Raw genomic sequence first — 21,519 nt, 5'->3', positions numbered from 1 at the left:
CATTTTAAAAACTCAAATATTTGTCATGGCTGTGCATCAGTCAGGAATTAATTAGTACTTGTTGAGCTAATGAATTGTGCAGTTAGTGTTTTCTTCAGTAAACACGATATTCCGTTTAATCACTGTCTGCCTATGGCCGTCTTCTTTTTACTTATAGAGTGTCTAGTTTCGGTCATCATCTCTCTGTGTAGCTGATTCTTCACAGTCCTCTCACCAGCTCTTGCTCTTGTGCTCTCAGGATAAAATAGGATATCTTTGTTTCACCTTTAAAGTGAAAAGACTTGAAAACTAATTAAATGTACCATCTTTCTAAAAGGTTCACTAGATTGGGAGACATGGAAAAGAGTCACTTTTTAACAGATGATGGGTTAAAATTAAATTGTTTCAAACACAGAGGCAACTCTATCTTGTGTATGCATGATCTAAGCATTTTATACTTATACCCTGCATAATAGAAACACTTTGTCTTTTTTTCCAGAGCAAGTAACGAACTTTGTAAAAGTGCCGCTCTCATCACTATCTTGTCTAGACATCAAGTCTACCCTACTGTATTTAACAGCCTGTTATTACCAACCACTTATTCGGACTTTACATATATATAGATTTAGTAAAATACACTCATTTGAGATCTACCTCTGAAAAATTTCTTATCCCCAAAACACACTGAAAATAAATTGTTTATTTTGGCTAAATTTCAGAGCTTTTGAAAGTTAGTTTATCAGTCAGATTATGTTTATGTTCTTACTGTAGACACTTGTTGCTGAAACATTAAGTGTAAAGTTTTCACTTAAAGGGTGTAGGTGTGTTAGTTGCTCAGTCGTGTCCGACTCTGCGACCCCATGGACTGTAGCCTGCCAGACTCCTTTGTCCATGGCATTCTCCAGGCAATGATAGTGGAGTGGGTTGCCATTTCTCTCTCCCACGGGATCTTCCCGACCCAGGGATCGAACTCAGGTCTCCTGCATTGCAGGCAAATGCTTTACCGTACCGTCTGAGCCACGAGGGAGTTTCATCTGCAAGCTGTCTCAGAAGGTAATTTGTATCATGTTTGAAATGTCAAAGCCAAGTGTCTCCACCTCTATGCTTAATGAAAAGTGAGGTATTTATATCTGATATAAATCTGTAAATATGGTGATGGGATCTATTAAGGTACTATTTTTACATAAAATATAAAATTTGGACAATACAGATACCAAATCTTATAAAACCCATACTTAAAATGTTGTAAGTACCAGAGGAGATGTGACCATCCTGGACCCTATCCCATGGATTGTCATCATTTAAACAAAAGTACCCAATACAAGTATTCCCCATGGCATTAAAAGCCCATGCATGAGCTTCCTTCTCTTACCTCCCTTGTTTCCTGTCACCCAATGTTAGATAAGGATTTTTGCTAGTGGTTCCAAATTACTGTCACTTGCTCTTCAGTTCCTCTCTTGTAAGTTGACAATTTAACTTAGTCTCTGAGTGTTTCACATTAGGCACACTTCCAATGTGACAGAAAATGCTAGATGCTTCCATTTACTGCTTTGACCTCTTAGAGCCTTTTTCTCATTTGTTAAATGAGATTAGTTTCTTGTTTTCCTGCTGAATTAATAAGATTTTGTGGCTCAGCTGGTAAAGAATCTGCCTGCAATGTGAGAAACCTGGGTTCGATCCCTGGGTTGGGAAGATCCCCTGGAAAAGGGAAGGGCTGCCCATTCCAGTATTGTGGCCTGGTGAATTCATGGTGTCACAGAGTCAGACACAACTGAGCAACCTTCACTTTCCATGTGAAAGACCTTTATTGGAAATCACAAGTGGTTATTGTTTAGTATTACTTTGTTTCTTTGCAACCTTGAAATACTGACTACTTTCACATTACCTCTTGGGAATATTTTATAGCAAGTTTCCTATGTAACTTTAACTCTGAAAGGCTGTTTTCTCATCCGTGTGAGGATTTTGGCTGTTTACCTTTTGTCCTTTTATTCTGTTTTGGCTTTGGGGAGCTTTCCCCTTTATTTGTTAAAAATGAAATGTGAAAATTTTAGTATGAAATATTTTGTTTATTTTGGAGGGCTTTTTAATTTTCCTTTCACATTTTCCATTTGACTTGCTTTTTTAAATCTCACTGAACCTTATCTATTTTTCTAGACGTAAGAAGTACCATAGAAGATTAATGTTTTCTTCTCCTTAGAATCCCCTGCTTTCCCTCCCCATTCCTAAAACATAAATTGTTCTTATATTTCCTCCTTTATTTGTCTTCCCTTATTTTTTTTTTTTTTTTTTTTATCCATTTGTAATTTTTTTTTTTTTTTTTAATATTATTTTATTAGTTGGAGGCCAATCACTTTACAACATTTCAGTGGGTTTTGTCATACATTGACATGAATCAGCCATATAGTTACACGTATTCCCCATCCCGATCCCCCCTCCCACCTCCCTCCCCACCCGACTCCTCAGGGTCCTCCCAGTGCACCAGGCCCGAGCACCTGACTCATGTATCCCACCTGGGCTGGTGGTCCGTTTCACCATAGATAATATACATGCTGTTCTTTCAAAACATCCCACCCTCACGTTCTCCCCCAGAGTTCAATAGTCTGTTCTGTACTTCTGTGTCTCTTTTTCTGTTTTGCATATAGGGTTATCGCCACCATCTATCTAAATTCCGTATATTTCCCTTATTTTTAAGATGTGATTCCTCCTGTAACATCTGCTGTCTTCTCTTAACTGTTGTTTAATTCAGGTATTGTGCAAGAAGATAACAAACTTGTCTGTTTTACACTCATTTGCTGAGTACAATATTAGTTAAGTGATATTTTCATTTCATTTAGAGAAGGTGTTTTAAAAGTTGCACTAAGATAATCTTATGTTTCTTCTTAAAGGTAACTTGAAATTAAGCATTAGAAATGAGCTGATGTTGGGAGTCACATTGTTGTCTTCGTTTTCCCCTTATTCTTCCTCTTTTTAAAATTTTGCTTTTAAAGAAAATAGTACAAGAAATTGGACAATACATTATATATCATTTCTATTTTATTTATATTTCTTTATTTGAATTTGCCAGGAGAGTTTCTCCAAATATTTAGAGATTTGTCTTGTCTACCTCAGAACTGAATCAATCCCTCAGTTATCTGAACTGGGGAAGAAATGAGTAGTTTGGCATCATTCAATTTTCTGGTTAGCTGATGTTCACTTATGTTAAACTCTTGCTATGATTCCTAATGTGCTCTACTTTAATGATGTAACACATGTACCGAAAGAGTGTTCAAAACATAATTGTTAGCCTAAATGACTTCTCACAAAGCAGGCACTAGTGAAAACTATCATTTAAGGAAAGAAATAGAGATTACCAGCACCCCAGGAGTTCCTTCGTACATCCACCCTAATCACTAGCCCCCCTTCCCAAAGTAACTACTATATTGATTCCTAACACTGTAGTATAGTTTTACCTGTTTTTGAGCTTTACATAAATAGAATTATACAGTATATGTTATTTTGTGCTTAGCATCTTGTTCAACATTGTGTTTATGAGTTTCATTGATATTGTTATATGTAACATAGCTCCTTTAGGTTTTAATTTGCATTTCCCTGATTACAGATGATGCTGAGGATTTTTTCATGTAGTTTTTGGCACATAGAGGTCCTCTTCTGTAAAGTACCTGTGGAGATTCTTGCTGTTTTCCTGTTGAATTCTTTTGTTTTTGTTTTTTTTGACTACTCTGTGGAAGTTCTTTGACTACTAAATTCTGAATTCAAGCCCTTTGTTAGTTACATGTGTTGCAGATATCTTTTCCTATTTTGTGGCTTGCTTTTTCATCCTTTCGATGTCTTTGGAGGAATAAAAATTCTTACTTTCAATCGCAGACTTTTTAGTCTTTTTCTAAGACTAAATAAAAGCAATATCTTTTGTCTCCTATTTAAGATATCTTTCTCTTTTATTGTCTTCTAGAAGCTTTTCTGTTTTCTCTTTTACATTGAGTTACAATCCATATGAAAGTGATTTTATGTATAGTGTATGTTAAGTATAGCTGTGATCGAGTTTCATTGCTTTCTACGTGGATATCCATTTGACCCTGAAGTATCTCTTGGAAAGACCGTATGTCTGTTCTGCACTGACCCCTGTGTAGTAAGTCAGGTGTGCATATATGTGTGAATCTGTCCATGGTCTCTTTTCTATTCCATTGGCCTGTTGGTGCTTGCAGCAGTACCATACTGTCATTACTGGAGCATTATAATAAGTCTTGATATCCAGTAGAGCTAATTCCCCTTGTTAGTTTGTTTGCTTTTTTTCCCCCTCATGGGTATAGAATTTCTATAGAAACTTTAGAGTTGGTTTAAGTTCTCAGGTATAACAGATAAAGCCTGATGGGATCCAGGCTCAGCATTTCTCAAGAGGTTGCAATCAAGCTGATAACAAGCAGGATAGTTTCTCAAGATGTGACTGGAGTTGGAAGATCCAGTTCTAAGCTCACTCATGTAGGTGCTGGCACGAGTTTCAGTTCCTCACGTGGAATCATGGCCTCCCCTAGAGCTAGTGACCCAAGAGTGAGAGAGAAAAAGTAATACTTTGCTGCCGCCTTTTTTGTTCTGTTCTCTTGAGTCACATATTGTCTGTCACTTCTGCCTTGTTCTGTTGATTGGAAGTGAGTCACTAGTCTTTTTCAAAGAAACAGCTTTTGGTTTTGTTCATTTTTTTTCTTGTTTTGATTTTATGTTTCATTATGTTCTGCCTTTATTGTTCTTTTTCTTCTATATTTTTTGGTTAAATTGTTGTTATTGAAAAATATTTTGAACTAGATACTTACTGACTTGTAGCTTTTCTTTTATCCTATGAATTCCCTCTCAACATAACATTAACTCACCTTCCAAAGTTTGATGTTTATTGTCATTGGAATGTTTTCCTAATGTTCTGTGGAGTTTTCTTATTTAGAGTTATTTAGACTATTTCTTAGTTTCTGAACATATGGCAATTTTGTGGGTTTAAAAAAAAAATTTCGAATTCAAAACCACTGTAGTCAGAAAACATATTCTTTAGGATTTTAGTCCTGTGAAATTTGTTGTAACTTACGTGTGGCTATACACATGGTCAGTTTTTCTGAGTGTTCCCTGTACTTGAAAAGAAGGTGTATTTTTTATTTGTTGAGTGCATTGTTTTATTAGTATGTCAGCTAGCTAAAGTTTATCATTATGTCAACTCATATGTCCTTATTGATTTTGCTTGTCTTTAACAGTTTCTCAAAGAGTTGTGTCAAAACTTCAAATATGTTTGTGGATTCTCATATCTCTTTTAAATGTTTCTATTACTTTTATATATTAAGGCTGTGATGTAAATTGCATATGAGTTTAGAATTATTTTATATCTTTATGAAGTAGTGCCCTTAATCGCTAATGTCTCATGTTTATCTACATTAGTTTTGGTATGTAATCTTTTTTTGTCATGTTACTTTTATTCTTGTATTCAAGAGAAATAACTTTCTCTTATAAGCAACATATAGTTAAGTTTTAAAAAATCCTTTTTGATGCATGTTTTTTACTTGAATCATTTACATTTACTGTAGTTGCTGATATGTTTAATAGTTCTTATTTCATAGTCCTTTTTCCTTTCTTTGGAATATTTAAACTTATTATTCATCTCCCATTTTCTTTGTAGTTATACATTCTTTTACACCATACATCCTTGATTTATTAAGTCTAATATAAAATAGTACTTTTTACTTCTTGATCAGTGAAGGCATCTTAGAGCACTTGAACTCCATTGAACTTCCTCTTGATTGATTTGATTTAGTTGGTATTTTACTCCCGCATGTATTTTAAATCCCACCAGATACTTAATAGTATTTTATGCAGTTAATGTTCATTTAGTATTTACCCTTTTGTTACTTTCATTGCTTCTTACATCTTCAGCTTCCATCAAGGATCATTTTCTTCTACCTGAAGAACAATGACTCAATAGTTTTTAGTGCACACACTATGGACTTCTGTATACTTAGTAGAAGGATTTGTGGAGCGTTACTGCAGTGCAGCTGAAGTATTTTAGAAGTCAGAGCAGTGTAGGAACTGTGAATTAGGGAATTTGGCTTGAATCCCAGTCGATCCAATTGCTATGCTTCTTTGGAAAAGTCAGCTCTTTTTCCTCAGTACTCTCTTGGGGATGGTGATATACCCACTTCATAGTAAAGGTAGAATTAAATGAACATATTTATTTAAGTTGCTTAGTGTATTGTCAGTATCAGCATGACTGCTGCTGTTGCTTTCTACTAGTCTTTATGGCAAATGAAAAGCGTTAAATCTTGTGTGCTTGCAAGAACAAAATACCCATAATTTCAAATAGAAAAAGATGAAAGGAAAAATTAAGAAAATGAAAGAGATGAAGAAAGTCTACCTATGTCCAATTGGAGTACATAAAAATAGAAATTGAGGATACATACCCAGACTCTGACCAGGTAACTTATAAATCAAACTGAAAAATAATCTGTTCCTTTGGTAGTCTTGTATATTAAATTATAATCTTTGTGGATGGGTTGAATTTATAATTAATGGCATTGAAATCAAGGAGGACAAAAATTACCCCTCCTTTGCTTTCATCTAGTGAGTCTCACTAGAATTTGTTCTCACATAAAAATATTTTCCATTCCATTTTTTTAATGATTGTAATTGTGAAAGAGGTTGGGGCCTCGTGTAAAGCAAAAGTGTAAAAAATGTTAAATTAATTGGCTTTTTAGTTGAAACCAGGTATTAAGGGAGGGCAGGTTGTTTGCAGCATGTTTATATTTGTCAGTTTTGTTTTATTTATGCTAAAACTTTATTCACTGAATTCATCAGTTGCACAGCCAACTGTTGTTTGCCTGTGAAAGTTACACAGCCGAAAGTATCATCTTTTCCTCCTACTCACAGTATATGTTCAACCAGGGTGCTGTTTATCTTTTTAATAGGCTAAAAGGATAGTTAGCAATTAATCACCTTTGTAACATCCAGAGTTCCTTCCCTACAGTAGATTCACAGTAGTTTAACAGTTGAATGAATGAAACTAGAAGCAATGCCATATAGTTTTTCTCTGCCATTTTACTTCAGGAATCTTTCCCTTCAAGAGATTGGGAGCTAAAGGAAGAAGGAAAAACATCCTCATTCTTTTGTTGAAAAAATACAGACAGATTTGATTCGTTTTCATATACTATAATCCTCTGTGAGAAGATTTCTTATAAATTTATTACTCGTGACTAAAATATATATATTAGAAGATTGATATAAAAATATTATTGATGTGAAAAAAATAGACTTTTACAACAGTCTGTGAAGGGACAAAGAAGAGATTTTTATCCTAAAATTTATTTAAGTACAGTTTCACTGTAATCTGTCTAGATATGGATGTTTTAAATTTGTTCTGTGTAAGATAGCTTATGCTTTCTGAGAATTTACATTTTTAATTAGAGCTAGAAAATTATAAATTGTTAACTTTGAATTTTGAGTATCCTCTATTTCTATTTTTATGTACCCCAGTTGGACATAAGTAGACTTTTTTTCATCCCATCTTTCATTTCTCTTAAATTTTTCCTTCATCTTATCTATCTTTTTCTAGTAGATATTATGGGTATTTTGTTCAATTAATAATATGGGTTATTACTTACAACCTCTAAGTCTTCAGTTGTATCTAATTTGTCGTTTAACCTATCCATTGAGTTATTAATTTCAGTTAATATTTTCTACTTTTAGAAGTTCAATTTCATTTTTTTTTTTGTATATTTGCCTAGAATTAGATTGTTTATTGCTTATGTTTTCACTCCCCCATTTCTTTAAACGTCTTATTTCCTATAACTGGTAGTTTTAATATCTGAAGTCTCAAGTCTTTAATCCAGCTGTTGTTTCTGCTGACTCTTGCTTATGGTAGCATGTTCTCTCATGTAATATGTATTTTGGAGTTGTGAGATTATATTTAGAACTTCAAATGCGTATGAAGGTAGACTGCACTTATGAATTTTCAGAGGAAACTGCACCCACCTCAACAGACCAGCCCAGGGCAGGGAAGTTGCCCTGTCATTTTCTTTTACCGACGGGTGATTTTTGTTTTTTCTAGTTTGACCTTTTCACAAAAATCTTAGCTTTATACAGAGGGCTTAAATCCAGTTCTGTCTTGAGTGAGCCAGAAGTTGTGTTTCTCATTCCCTGCCAGGCTTTTGAGTTCTTAACTCTTTGGGGCAACCATGACTCATGATACTAGTGTAGCACTCTGGTTTCTTGCTTCTTTTCTTTCTTCATTTATGACTTCTGGCAGTTCCTGTTACTTATTTTAAGAGTTTAGCTATGCTTTTAAATGAATTTTTTTTTTTTAGGTTTCTGCTTTTTAAAAAATTTCTGTTGACATATAGCTGATATATTTCTTAAAAGAATTTATTGGCAGTGTTGTGTTAATTTCTGCTGTACAGCAGATTGACTCAGCTATGTGTGCGCGCGCACACACACACACACACACACACACACACACACACACACACACACACACACACACACGTGTTCTTTTTCATAGAACAGTTTGCATCTGCTCATCCCAAACTCCCAGTCTTTCCCTCCTACCCTACCCCCATTGGCAGCCACAAGGCTGTTCTGTGTCTGTGAGTGTGTTTCTGTTTTGTAGATAAGTTTATTCGTGTCATATCTTAGATTCCACTTATAAGTAATACCATATGGTGTTTGTCTCTTTCTGACTTACTTCACTTAGTATGATAATCTCTAAGTGCATCTGTGTCGCAAATGGTATTTCATTCTTTCTAATGGCTGAGTAATATTCCATTTACATCTGTACCACATCTTCCTTACCCATTCCTCTGTTGTTGGACATTTAGGTTGCTTCCACATCTTGGTTGTGAACAGTGATGCAATGAACGTTGGGATGCATGTATCCTTTCGGATCATGTTTTTTTCTAGATATGTGCCCAGGAGTGGGATTGCAGTGTCATATGGTAGCTCTATTTGTAGTTTTTTAAGGGACCTCTGTATAGTTCTCTGAAGTGACTGGACCAATTTACATTCCCACTAACATTTTAAGAGGGTTCCCTTCTCTCCACACTATCTCCAACATTTATTATTTGTAGACTTTTGAAGGATGGCCATTCTGACCAATGTGAGGTGGTACCTCATTATAGTTTTGGTTTGCTTTTCTCTAATAGCAATGATGAGCATTTTTTTATGTGCCTGTTGGCCATCTCTACATGAATATTTTTTTATCTCTCCCCCATACCCTTCATTTTCCTATTCACTTCCAAGCCACAGCATTTATTACAATGATTTTATAGAATAGGTGTTGACAAAATGTTATTTCCTGTGGTGTATTGGAAGTATCTTGAATAGTCTTGAGTAATGGGCTTAAGAACTTTGTCTTGCTTTGATGGAAAGACTTTGGAAGGAAGTGTTTTGTTTCAGTCCCACCTGGTGTACTGCAGTTCAGTTCTGTCACTCACCTCCCAGCGTTAGCGCAGACTCCAAGAGTTAAAGGGTCCAACAAGACTGTCCTTCCTTTAGATATCAGCTGGCTGTACTTGGGGTGGCTGGTAACAAACTGATCCCCGGTCAATTCATTACAAATTGACTGCAAATTTAGGTGTTTCCATGATCTCATTGAGATCAGTTATATGCTAAAACAACTGACGAAACTCAGGAAAGTGCTAAACTTCTGATTAGAGTTTTGTTATAAAGGATACAAATCATGAAAAAAAGTATTTTTCAGTTGGTGTACTGATGAACTGCAATCCAATTCTGTACTGCAGTTAACCATTCAGAGTTGGATAGGTCCCACAAGTTAAAGGGCACAGTCTCCAAGTAGAAGGTGGCATGAGAAAGGGTCTATATAAGACCTATATAGACGGTCTTATAGACCATCTCTTATAGAAATTTCTTGGTAGGGAAAAGATAGTAGATAGCAAACCCAAGATGGTTTTCTGAGGAGAGATGGTTGAAAAATTTAACCAGGAAAAATATTTTCAACCAGGTTGAAAAATTTAGCCAGATTGTTGAAAAATTTAAGGACCAGGAAAAAAAAGTTTGAATTCTATTGATAGGCAGTATGGTTTATGGATGAATTTCAGATTCATGAGAATTAGGATCATGATTTTTTTTGAAGATGGGTTTGGCTGTGGACAGCTGTTAGGCTACTCTTTAGGTAGGGGATGGTGAGAGCCTGAATTAGATTGGTGGAGTCGGCAGTGGAGAACTAGTGTGTCAAAGCAGGTGGCAGGAGAACAAACAGAGCTTAGTCCCCTATTTATTTACTTGCTTTTGACCCCTTGTGAAAGGATAAAAGTAATAGGAGAGAGAGTGAGATAAAAAACAGATGGAATAATTGATACAGCAGGAGAGGCTATCAATAGCAGAGACAGAAGGACTTAACCTTAAAAATTTAGAGAAACATTTTTTCCCGGGACTAGGGCAAAGGAGAATAAAGTGGCAGCATTTTCGAGGTGGAAAGGAAATGAGTTTCAGTTCAGTTCAGTCACTCAGTCGTGTCCATCTCTTTGTGACCCCTTGGACTGCAGCACACGAGGCCTCCCTGTCCATCACAAACACCTGGAGTTTACTCAGATTCATGTCTGTTGAGTCAGTGATGCCATCCAACCATCTCATCCTCTGTTGTCCCCTTCTTCTCCCACCTTCAATCTTTCCTAGCATCATGATCTTTTCCAAGTCAGTGCTTCACATCAGGTGGCCAGAGTGTTGGAGTGTCAGCTTCAGCATCAGTCCTTCCAGTGACTATTCAGGACTGATTTCCTTTAGGATGGACTGGTTGGATCTCCTTGCTTTCCAAGAGACTCTCAAGAGTCTTCTCTAACACCACAGTTCAAAAGCATGAATTCTTCGGTGATCAAATTTCATTATGGTCCAACTCTCACATCCATACATGAATACTGGGAAAACCATAGCTTTGGCTAGATGGACCTTTGTTGGCAAAGTAATGTCTCTGCTTTTTTTTCTTTTTTTTTTGTCTCTGCTTTTTAATAGGCTGTCTAGGTTGGTTATAGCTTTTCTTCCAAGGAGCAAGCGTTTTTTAATTTCATGGCTGCAATCACTATCTGCAGTGATTTTGGAGCCCCCCAAAGTAAAATCTCTCACTGTTTCAATTGTTTCCCCATCTGTTTGCCATGAAGTGATGGAACCAGATGCCATGATCTTAGTTTTCTGAATGTTGAGCTTTAAGCCAACTTTTTCACTCTCCTCTTTCACTTTCATCAAGAGGTCCTTTAGTTCTTCTTTGCTTTCTGCCGTAAGGGTGGTGTCATCTGTGTATCTGAGGTTATTGCTATTTCTCCTGGCAGTCTTGTTTCCAGCTTGTGCTTCATCCATCCTGGCATTTCGCATGATGTACTCTGCATAGAAGTTAAGTAAGCAGGGTGACAGTATACAGCCTTGATGTACTCCTTTCCCTTTTGTTGGTCCATGTCCAGTTCTAAATGTTGCTTCCTGACCTGCATATAGGTTTCTCAAGAGGCAGGTCAGGTGGTCTGGTATTCCCATCTCTTTCTTTCCACAGTTTTTTGTGATCCACACAGTCAAAGGCTTTGGTGTAGTTAATAAAGCAGAAATAGATGTTTTTCTGGAACTGTCTTGCTTTTTCAACAGTACCTTAGTTTTTAGTGTTTTTGAGATGTCTTTTTTTTTAACTTTTAATTTTATATTGGAATATAGTTGATTAACAGTGTTGTATGAGAGTTTCTGGAGTACAGCAAAGTGATTCAGTTATACATAAACATGTATTTATTCTTTTTCAGTTTATTTTCCCATTTAAGGTTTACATAATATTGAGCAGAGATTCGTATGCCATACAGTAAGTCCTCGGTTATCCATTTTAAATACATGTCATGTGTGTACGTGTACATGTTGTACATGTACAAACTCCCTAAGTATCACTCTCCTCACCCCTAACCATCAGTTCATTCTCTTAAGTCTGTGAGTCTGTTAGTTTCCATATATAAGTGATATCATCAGATATTTCTCTTTCTCTGTCTGACTTGTTTTCTCAGTATGACAAGCTCTAGGTCCACTGATATTGCTGAAATGGCATCATTTCGTTCTTTTTACTGGCTTAGTAGTATTCCATTGTATATCTGTACCACACCTTCTTTATCCATTCCTCTGCTGATGGACAGGTAGGCTGCTTCCATGTCTTGGCTGTTGTAACTCGTGCTGTAGTGAATATTTGTGTGCATGTATTCTTTTGAACCATGTTTTTTCCTAGATACATGCCCAGGAGTAGGATTGCAGGATCATATGGTAGCTATATTTTTATAATAGTTTTTAAAGGAACCTCTATACTGTTCTTCATAGTGGTTCACCAGTTTACATCCCAGCCAACAGTGCAGGATGCCACACCCTCTCCATTTATTATTTATGGATTTTTTGATGATAGCCATTTTGACTAGTGTAATTATGGTACTGTCTTGGTGTGGTTTTGATTTTCATTTCTCTGGTAATTAGGAATGTTGAAAATCAAAGCATTCTGGATTAAGGACCTAAATATATATATATATATATATATATATATATATATATATATAAGCCTTAGGCAGGAAACAGCTAATATATTTTAGAATTTTCCACCTGAAAGGAACAAACAATAGTATTTCAAACAAAAATGAGTTTCAGTGCCCCAGAATGCTTTGAATTCCAATCTTTTAGCCAAATAACACATTGCTGTGGTTATTTCCTGATGTATAAACCTGTTCATTATAATGATTTCCCATTTGAAACCCTCCAGAGGCTTTCCATTATAGTATTTCAAAATAGAAATCTGAAGCCTTTACTGTGGCTGTCGAGATCTGCTGGTTGTGTCTGCTACCTCTCTCTCCTTGTTTCTTTCGTGTTGCCTCTGTGCACGTTACCTTTATGACTGTACCGCAGTCATGTCTGTGTGTGTGCGTGTTTGTGTGTGTGTTTTCAGCCATGTCTGACTCTTTGCAACCCCATGGACTGCGGCCCACTGGGCTTCTCTGTTCATGGAATTTTCCAGGCAGGAATGCTGCAGCAGGTTGCCATTCCTACTCCAGGAGATCTTCCCAACCCAGGGGTTGAACCTGAGTCTCTTGTGTCTCCTGCATTGGCAGGTGGGTTCTTTACCACTGCACCACCTGGGAAGCCCTGAACTACAGTCATACTAACCTCTTAACAGAACATGCTTTCCCTACCTTGGGTGGCCTTTGTTAATGCTGTTAGGTTTGCCTAGAATGCTGTTGCTGGTTTTTCATCTTTCAGGACCCCACTTGAATACTACCCTTTAACTAAAGCATTTCTTTATTCCCCTAAATAATTAAAATAGTTCCTACATCACTGAACCTTTATAACACTTCCTGCAAGTATACATATGTTTATATGTTTTTACACATATTGTTGTATATCTTTCCCACTAAAAAGAAAGCTTTCTAAGGATAAGGCTATGTGTTTCTTTTGTTTGCCACTTGTATGGGGCTTGTATATAGTAGGTCCTCAAAAATTTGTTGGCTAGTAGGCCTCAAATATTTGTTGAGTGAATGGTTTCTGAGTACTAAGTATCTTGTTTGTTGTTTAATGCTTGTACAAAAGCCCTGTGGCATAAGATCCTGTTATAATTCCCACATTACAGATAAGGCAAGCGGGGCTTACAGAATTATATAATGCACCCAGAGACACATGGCAGCCCAAACCTGGGGACTCCGTGACCTTAAAATCCATCATCTTCATCACTCTGCCATATTGCCCTTCCATCCTATTAACAATTTAAGTTCTTTCACACATACTTTTATAAGACAAAGCAAAAATGGACATTTAAAATGCTAATGGCCTAGCTTTGTATAATAGTGGCATCTGTGGGAACTTTTTAAAGAGTTGGAGACTTAGATTTCTTTTCAGTTTTGAATACTGAACTGTTTTTAAATTATATTTATGTTCAGTGTGAATGAAAACTTTTTTTATGGAAAGAAAATGATAAAAAATGATACCTATAGTAATTTTGTACATTTTTTTTCTTTCTTTTTTGGAATATCTGTGACTCATTCTTTAAGGTCGTAACAAGTTAATTTTTATTGTGTAGAGGATTTCAATTTAAAGCTTTTCCTGTGCAGTTATATCCACATATGATGACTTGAAGGCTAAGAAAACATAGTTAATCTAATTTTCATATGGATGATTCAGAATGTTTTCAGTATGTGAGGAGAATGGTATATTCTTTTCTTTTTTTTGGACAGAAATACAGGATGTCATAGTCAAAATTTGACTTTTAAAGTTGTATTTGGTTTTTCCAATGTATTGTGATTTCTTTGTCTCTATAACTGAAATAAGGGACATTTAAAGAAAATTACAGAATGCAGCTGTTACACAAGAGTTATATGAGATAAATACTGGCTTGAATCACTGGAGATGATTCAGTGTTTGAGGAAAATATTTGGTGCTTTCCTGTCACACCTACACACTAGAGATAAAGGCAGAACTGGAAGTTTTTCCTTTGTTTTACATACAGTATGTTTACATTTTAATTATTGTTTCATCTTATTAATATACAATCCTCTTGACATCTTAAATATTGTCATCCTGAATGGAAACATTTCTGGATGAGTTTTGCTTTAAATTTTGAGGTTGTTCTTTTTGTTTTATGTGTGTGTGTGTGTTGTAAAAGACAATATAAATGCATTTTTAGACATTCCACAATTTGTCTCTTTGTATAGTTGTCTTTTTTAAAAACTGTTTTCCTCCTTTAGTGTTCAGTTTTAGTAATGAAAAGTATATGAATGAACAGTGAAGCACATTATTTCTAGTTGAATTTTATTATCTTTCTACAGAGATTGTCTTATAGGGGAAAACTTTGGGCTGAATTTTTTTAAATAGAGTCGTAACTGAATACAGTATTATTGCTAAGTTTCAGGTGTACAAATAAGGAGTCACAATTTTTAAAGATTATATTCCATTTATAGTTATAAAATATTATCGTGCATTCACTGATAGACCTTGAACAATCTGCAATTGTTCCTTTGGTTTGCACTAGGATGCAAAAGCAACATCCCCGCACTTTCTGTCTGTCTCTGTGTGTGACAGCTCGGATTGAATAGGGGAGTACATCTGAAAAAAAAAAAATTATTATCTGTAATCCCTCTGTTGTACAGTATATCCTGTAGCTTATTTATTTTATACATAGTAGTATACCTCTTAATCCCCTACTTTTATCATGCCCCTCCCCACTTCAGTTTTCCTTATGGTAATCACTAGTTTGTTTTCTGTATCTGGGTCTATTTTTTCATATATATACTCACCAGTTTGTGTAGCTTTCAGATTACACATATAAGTAATACCATATAGTATTTGTCTTTCTCTGTCAGACTACTTTCACTTAGCACAATACACTCCAACTCCATCCATATTGTTGCAGATGGCAAGATTTCCTTATTTATGGCTGAGTAGTATTCTCTTGCCGGAGAAGGCAATGGCACCCCATTCCAGTACTCTTGCCTGGAAAATCCCTGGAACAGAGGAGCCTGGTAGGCTACAGTCCATGGGGTTGCTAAGAGTCAGACATGACTAAGCGACTTTCCTTTCACTTTTCACTTTCCTGCATTGGAGAAGGAAATGGCAACCCATTCCAGTGTTCTTGCCTGGAGAATCCCAGGGACAGAGGAGCCTGGTGGGCTTCTGTCTATGGGGTTGCACAGTGTTGGACACGACTGAAGCAACTTAGCAGCAGCAGCAGCAGCAGTATTCTCTTGCATATGTATGCACTACATCTTCTTTATCTTTTCATCTATTGATGAACACTTAAGTTACTTCCAAATCTTGGCTGTTATAACTAATGGCTGCTATGAACATTGGAGTGCATGTACCTTTTTGAATTAGTGTTTTTATTTCCTTCAAATATATACCCAGGAGTGGAAAAGGGATCATTTGGTAGTTCTATTTTCTTTTTATTTTTTAGCAACCACCACTGTTTTTCATAGTGGCTGTACCAATTTACATTCCCATCCACAGTGTACTAGAGCTCCCTTTTCTCCACATCCTTGCCAACGTTTATTATTTATAGTTTTTTTGATGATAGCCAAAGATGTGACAGGGGTGAGATATGAGGTATCTCATTCTGGTTTTGATATGCATTTCTCTAATGATTGGGCTTCCCTTGCGGCTCAGCTGGTAAAGAATCTGCCTGCAGTGTGGGAGTCCTGGGTTTGACCCCTGGGTTGGGAAGGTCCCCTGGAGAAGGGAAAGGCTACCCACTCCAGTATTCTGGCCTGGAGAATTCCATGGACTGTACTGTCCATGGGGCTGCAAAGAGTTGGACACGACTGAGTGACTTTCACTCACTCAGTCACTCACTCACTCACTGATGATTAGTGATGTAGAGCCACTTTTCATGTGCCTGTTAACATTTGCATGTCTTCTTTGGAAAAATGTCTATTTATATATTTTGCCCAACTTTTAAAAAATTGGTTTATTTTTTGATATTGACTTGTAGGAGTTATTTCTATATTTTGCATATTAACCCCTTTCTGGTCATATCATTTGCAAGTATTTTTTTCCTTTCTCTAGGTTGTGTTTTTGTTTTGTCAGTGGTTTTCTTTGCTGTGCAAAACTGTTAAATTTAATTAGGTGCCATGTTTTGTTTTTGCTTTTGTTGCCTTTGCCTAAAGAGACAGACAAGTCTTCTACCCATGTTTTTCTCTAGGAGTTTTATAGTTTACAATTTTACTTTTAGGTCTTTAATCCATTTTAAGTGTATTTTTGTATATGGTGGGAGAAAATGTTCTAATTTCATTCTTTTTTATGTAGTTGTCTAGTATTCCTAGCACCACATTAAACTGATTATCTTTCCCCACTGTATATCTTTGCCTCTGTCATATGTGAACTGACTGTAAATGTGTTGATTTATTGTTTTTGTGCCAGTACTGAACTTTTTTGACTACTGTAGCTTTGTAATATAGTCTGAAGTCAGGGAGCATGATACCTACTAGCTCTATTCTTCTTTCTCAAGATTGTTTTGGCTCTTCATGGTCTTTTGTGTTTCCATACAAAGTTTTAAATTATTTTAGTTCTGTGAAAGATGCATTGGTATTTTGATAGGGACTGCATTGAGTCTAGATTGCCTTGAATAGTTTGGTCATTTTTATATTATTAATTCTTATCATTGATGAATACATAGGGCTTCCCTGGTGGCTCAGACGGTAAAGAATCTGCCTACATTGCAGAAGACCCAGGTTTGAGCCCTGAGTCTGGAAGATTGCCCTGGAGAAAGGGAATGGCTACCCACTCCAATATTCTTGCCTGAAGAATTCCAGGGACAGAGGAGCTTGGCAAGCTACAGTCCCTGGGGTTGTAAAGGGTTGGACATGACCAAGCAACTAACACTTTCTCTATCACATGAACATAATATATCTTTCCCTTCTCTTGTGTCATCTTCAGTTTCTTTCATCACTGTCTTTTAGTTTTTTAAATACATGTTTTTTATCTCCTTAGGTTTATTCCTAGGTGTTTTATTCTTTTTGATGTGATTGTAAATGTAGGTTGATTTCCTTTCTTTCTTACAGTTCATTGTTAGTAGGTAGAAATACAACAGATTTCTGTATATTAATTTTGTATCCTTCAGATTTACTGACTATATTCATAATGTCTCGTCTTTTTTTGGTGGTGTCTTTAGGAATTTCTGTGAATAGTATCATGTTCTTCGCCAATAGTGTCAGTTTTGCATCTTTCTTTCCAATTTGGAATTCTCTTATTTCTGGTTGTTGTCTAATTGCTTTAACCAGGACTGCCAGTACTATGAATAAAAGTGGCGAAGGAAACATTCTTGTCTTGTTCTTAATCTTAGAGGAAATGCATTTCACTTTTCACCATTGAGTATGATGTTGGCTGTTGATTTCGCATATATGACTTTTACTATGTTGAGAAATTTTCCTTCTATAAACCCACTTTCTGGAGAGATTTTAAAATCATAAATGGATGTTAACTTTTGTCAAAAGCTTTTTCTTTATCTACTGAGGTGATCATATAGTTTTTATTTTTCAGTTTGTTAATGTGGTAGGTGTATCACATTATTTTGTGGATATTGATCCATCCCTTGCATCCCTGGGATAAACCTCACTTGATCATGATGTGTGATCCTTTTAATGTATGGTTGGACTCATTTTGCTGATATTTGGTTGAATATTTTTGCATCTATGTGATAGCTTATGGTGTACAGTGCCACGAGTTTCATGATCTCCAAAGGAGAATATTTAACTCTGGGACCAGACACAGTCTCAGTCACTAAGAACTTTGTGTAGATTTTTATTTAATGTGAATGTGACATCAGAAGGGGGTAGAAAGAGTACCTACCCCCACTAGTTTAAGCAGGGCTTTATATACTTCTCAACTGGCTGCTGAGAATAGATTAAAAGAATACCTCAAGGTTTTAAGAGCTCCACCAGACCCTTTCCCAAGGCACGCATCCTGAGATAACTTGGGCACAAGATTAGACAGGGAGATCAGGTTCCGGGCAAACTCTCTGGGCAAGATACTGTTGCTGTGTGATCAGGGGTACAGGGCTTGAGAAACAGGCTCCCAGTCTAGATTTGTTACAATTATAATCATTAGCATAGAACCTAAGAAAAGCATAAGAATGTCTTAGAAAAGCATTTTCCATGAGTAATATGTATTACTGCTGTGTAGCCAGTTGTCTCAGGCAAGATATATTGTTGCAATACCAGTACTGGGCTTAAAAGAAACACATGCTACATGACTAAGGCAAAAGAATGTATAAAAGAATGTCTGCTACCTCCTCCTTTAATGCCTTGGACTGCCTGCTTATGCTTTAACTCTCTCATGTTCATCAGGAATATCTGTAGTTTTCTTTTGTTTGTGATATTTTTGGTTTTGGTATCTAGGTAAGGCTGACCCCATAGAATGAATTTAGAAGCATTCCTTCCTCTGTGGTCTTTTGGTGTAGGTTGAGAAGGACAGGTGTTAACTCACCCTCTGAATGTTCAGTAGAATTCTCTGAAGCCATTTGATCCTGGACTTTATAGTTTGCTGGAATTTTTTTAAATTGCTGATTCAAATTTTGTAATAGTTGGTCTGTTCATATCTTCTGTTTCCTCTTGGTTCTGTCTTAGGGAATTGCACATATCCAGGAGTTTGTCCCTTTCTTCTAGATTGTCCATTTGAGGCATATAATTGTTCATTGTAGTTACTTATGTTTCTTTGCCTTGGTGGTGGTGTCACTTGTAACTTCTTTTTCATTTCTGATTTTACTGATTTGGGCCCTCTTTTTTTTCTTGTGGAGTCTGGATAAAGGCTTATCAAATTTGTTTATCCTTTGAAAGAACTAGGTTTTGGTTTGATTGATTCTTTGCCTCTTTTTTTTAAGTGTCTTTTTGTTTATTTCTGCTCTGATTTTTATGATTACATTCCTTCTACCAACTTTTGGGTTTGTTTGATCTTTCTCTAGTTTGTTTAGCTTTAAGGTTAGGTTGTTTATTTGATATTTGTTTCTTGAGGTAGGCTTGTATCACTTCCCTCTTAGAACTGTTTTTGCTGCATCCCAAAGGTTTTAGATCATTGTGTTTTTGTTTTCATTTGCCTTTAGGTATTTTCTTATCTCCTCTTTGATTTCTTCAGTGATCTGTTGGTTTTTCAGTAGCATATTTTTTAGCATCCACATATTTGTATTTTTGCAGTTTTTTTCTTGTAGTTGATTTCTAGTCTCATTGTTGGGGGTCAGAAAAGAATGCTTGATGTGATTTCAGGTTTTTAAAATTTACTGAGGTTTCTTTTGTGGTCTTGCATTTAGTCTGTCCTAGAGAATGTTCCTTGTGCACATGCATGTGTATTGTTTCCTTTGGATGAAATGCTCTATATATATCCAATAAGTTCATCTAGTCCAAAGTGCCATTTAAGGTCAGTGTTTCCCTTACTGATTTTCTCTCTGTATGATCTTTCCCTTGATGTAAATAGAGTGCTGAAGTACCCTATTGCTCTTGTGTCACTGTCTGTTTCTTCTTTCATGTTTGTAAATATTTGCTTTATGTATTGAGGTATTCCTTTGTTGGCTGCATATACATACACAACTGATATATCCTCTTGGATTGTTTCCTTGATTGTTATTATTTTCCTTGTTTATCTCTTGTTTTGGTCTTTGTTTTAAAGTTTGTTTTATCTGATACAGGTATTGCTACCCCAGCTTTGTTTTTTTTTTTATTTCTGTTTGTGTGGGTACCTTTCTCCATCTTCTCACTTTCAGGCTGCATATGTTTAGGTCTGAAACAAATCTCTTACACACAGCTTATATACAGGTATTGTTTTTGTATCCATTCAGCCTCTCTGTCTTTTGTTTGGGGCATTTAATCCACTTACATTTAAAGTAATTATTGATATCTGTGTACTTTCTGCTATTTTGTTCACTATTTTGGGGTTGTTTTGTAGTTTTTCTGTTCCTTTTATTCTTTTCTCTTGTGATTTGATGATTGTCTTTAGTGTTCTGTTTGACTTCTTTTCTTTGTGTGTGTGTCTCTATTAGAGCTTTGGTTTATGGGTAGCATAAGTTTCTCTGTAGCAGACTCTATATATGTGATTATTTTAATTTGCTGATCTCTTAATTTCAAGCACATTTTAACAACCCTTCATTTTTACTTTCCTTCCTTCATGATTATTGTTTTTGACACCATATTTTTCACGTTTGATTTGTGAATCCCTTAAATGTTTATTGGGACATAGGTGATATTGTTACTTTTGTCTTTAAACGTTCCTTCTTCCTCTGTCCACAACTGATTTACTACTCTATTGTATATATTTGCCCTTATTGGTGAGCATTTTCCTTTTGTAATTTTCATTTCAAACGTGTTTTTCCCCCTAGTTGTGCTGTACTCTCTTTTGATCACAGAACTCCCGTTAGCATTCCTTGTAAAGCTTGTCTGGTGGTCCTGAGCCCTTCCTCCCTCTTGCTCGTCTGTGGAGCGTCTGACCCCCCTCGAATCTGAATGGGTCTCCTCAGGCTGAGTGGGCTTTGCTGTGTGCGTTCCCTTTCTTACTCTGGATGCATGATGCCACTCCCTTCCGGCCTCAGAATTTCAGCTGAAAGTTAGTTTTTCAGTTAACTTTAATGGGACTCCTTTTATAACTCCTTATGGGAGTTCCCTTGTGTGTTTTTTGTTTCTTTCACTTGCTGCTTTAATTTTATTGTTTTTTAAAAATTAATTTATTAAAAATATTTTTAATCTTCTATAAAACATTTTAAAGGTTACTTTCCATTTACAGTTATTACAAAATATTTGCTATATTCCCTGTGTTGTATGGGGCTTCCCTAGTGGCTCAGATGGTAAAGTGTCTGCTCACAATGTGGAAGACCTGGGTTCGATCCCTGGGTCAGGAAGATCCCCTGGGGAAGGAAACGGCAACCCACTCCAGTACCCTTGCCTGGAAAATCCCATGGATGGAGGAGCCTGGTAGGCTACAGTCCCTGGGGTCGCAAAGAGTCAGACATGACTGAGCGACTTCACTTCACTTTTCTTTCTGTGTTGTACAATACATTCTTAAAGCTGTATTATACCTAGAAGTTTGTGCTTCCCACTCCTC

At 36.2% G+C, this 21,519-nt stretch overlaps 1 protein-coding gene and 1 non-coding gene across 8 annotated transcripts in view; both read left to right on the top strand.

Moving 5' to 3' along the window:
* The window catches only part of PPHLN1 (periphilin 1), a 150,470-nt gene that overhangs the window by 106,822 nt on the left and 22,129 nt on the right, over nucleotides 1–21,519 (top strand). The gene's annotated exons all lie outside the window — the stretch shown is intronic.
* Nucleotides 14,919–15,050, top strand: LOC136168102 (small nucleolar RNA SNORA31). The gene has a single exon (XR_010663255.1). It is a non-coding gene; the product is annotated as a small nucleolar RNA SNORA31 (small nucleolar RNA).

Source organism: Muntiacus reevesi, chromosome 4, assembly GCF_963930625.1.
Source record: "Muntiacus reevesi chromosome 4, mMunRee1.1, whole genome shotgun sequence".
Taxonomy (NCBI): domain Eukaryota; kingdom Metazoa; phylum Chordata; class Mammalia; order Artiodactyla; family Cervidae; genus Muntiacus; species Muntiacus reevesi.
The sequence above is the reverse complement of the archived record's forward strand: the minus strand, read 5'-3'. Positions and strand labels throughout refer to the sequence as shown.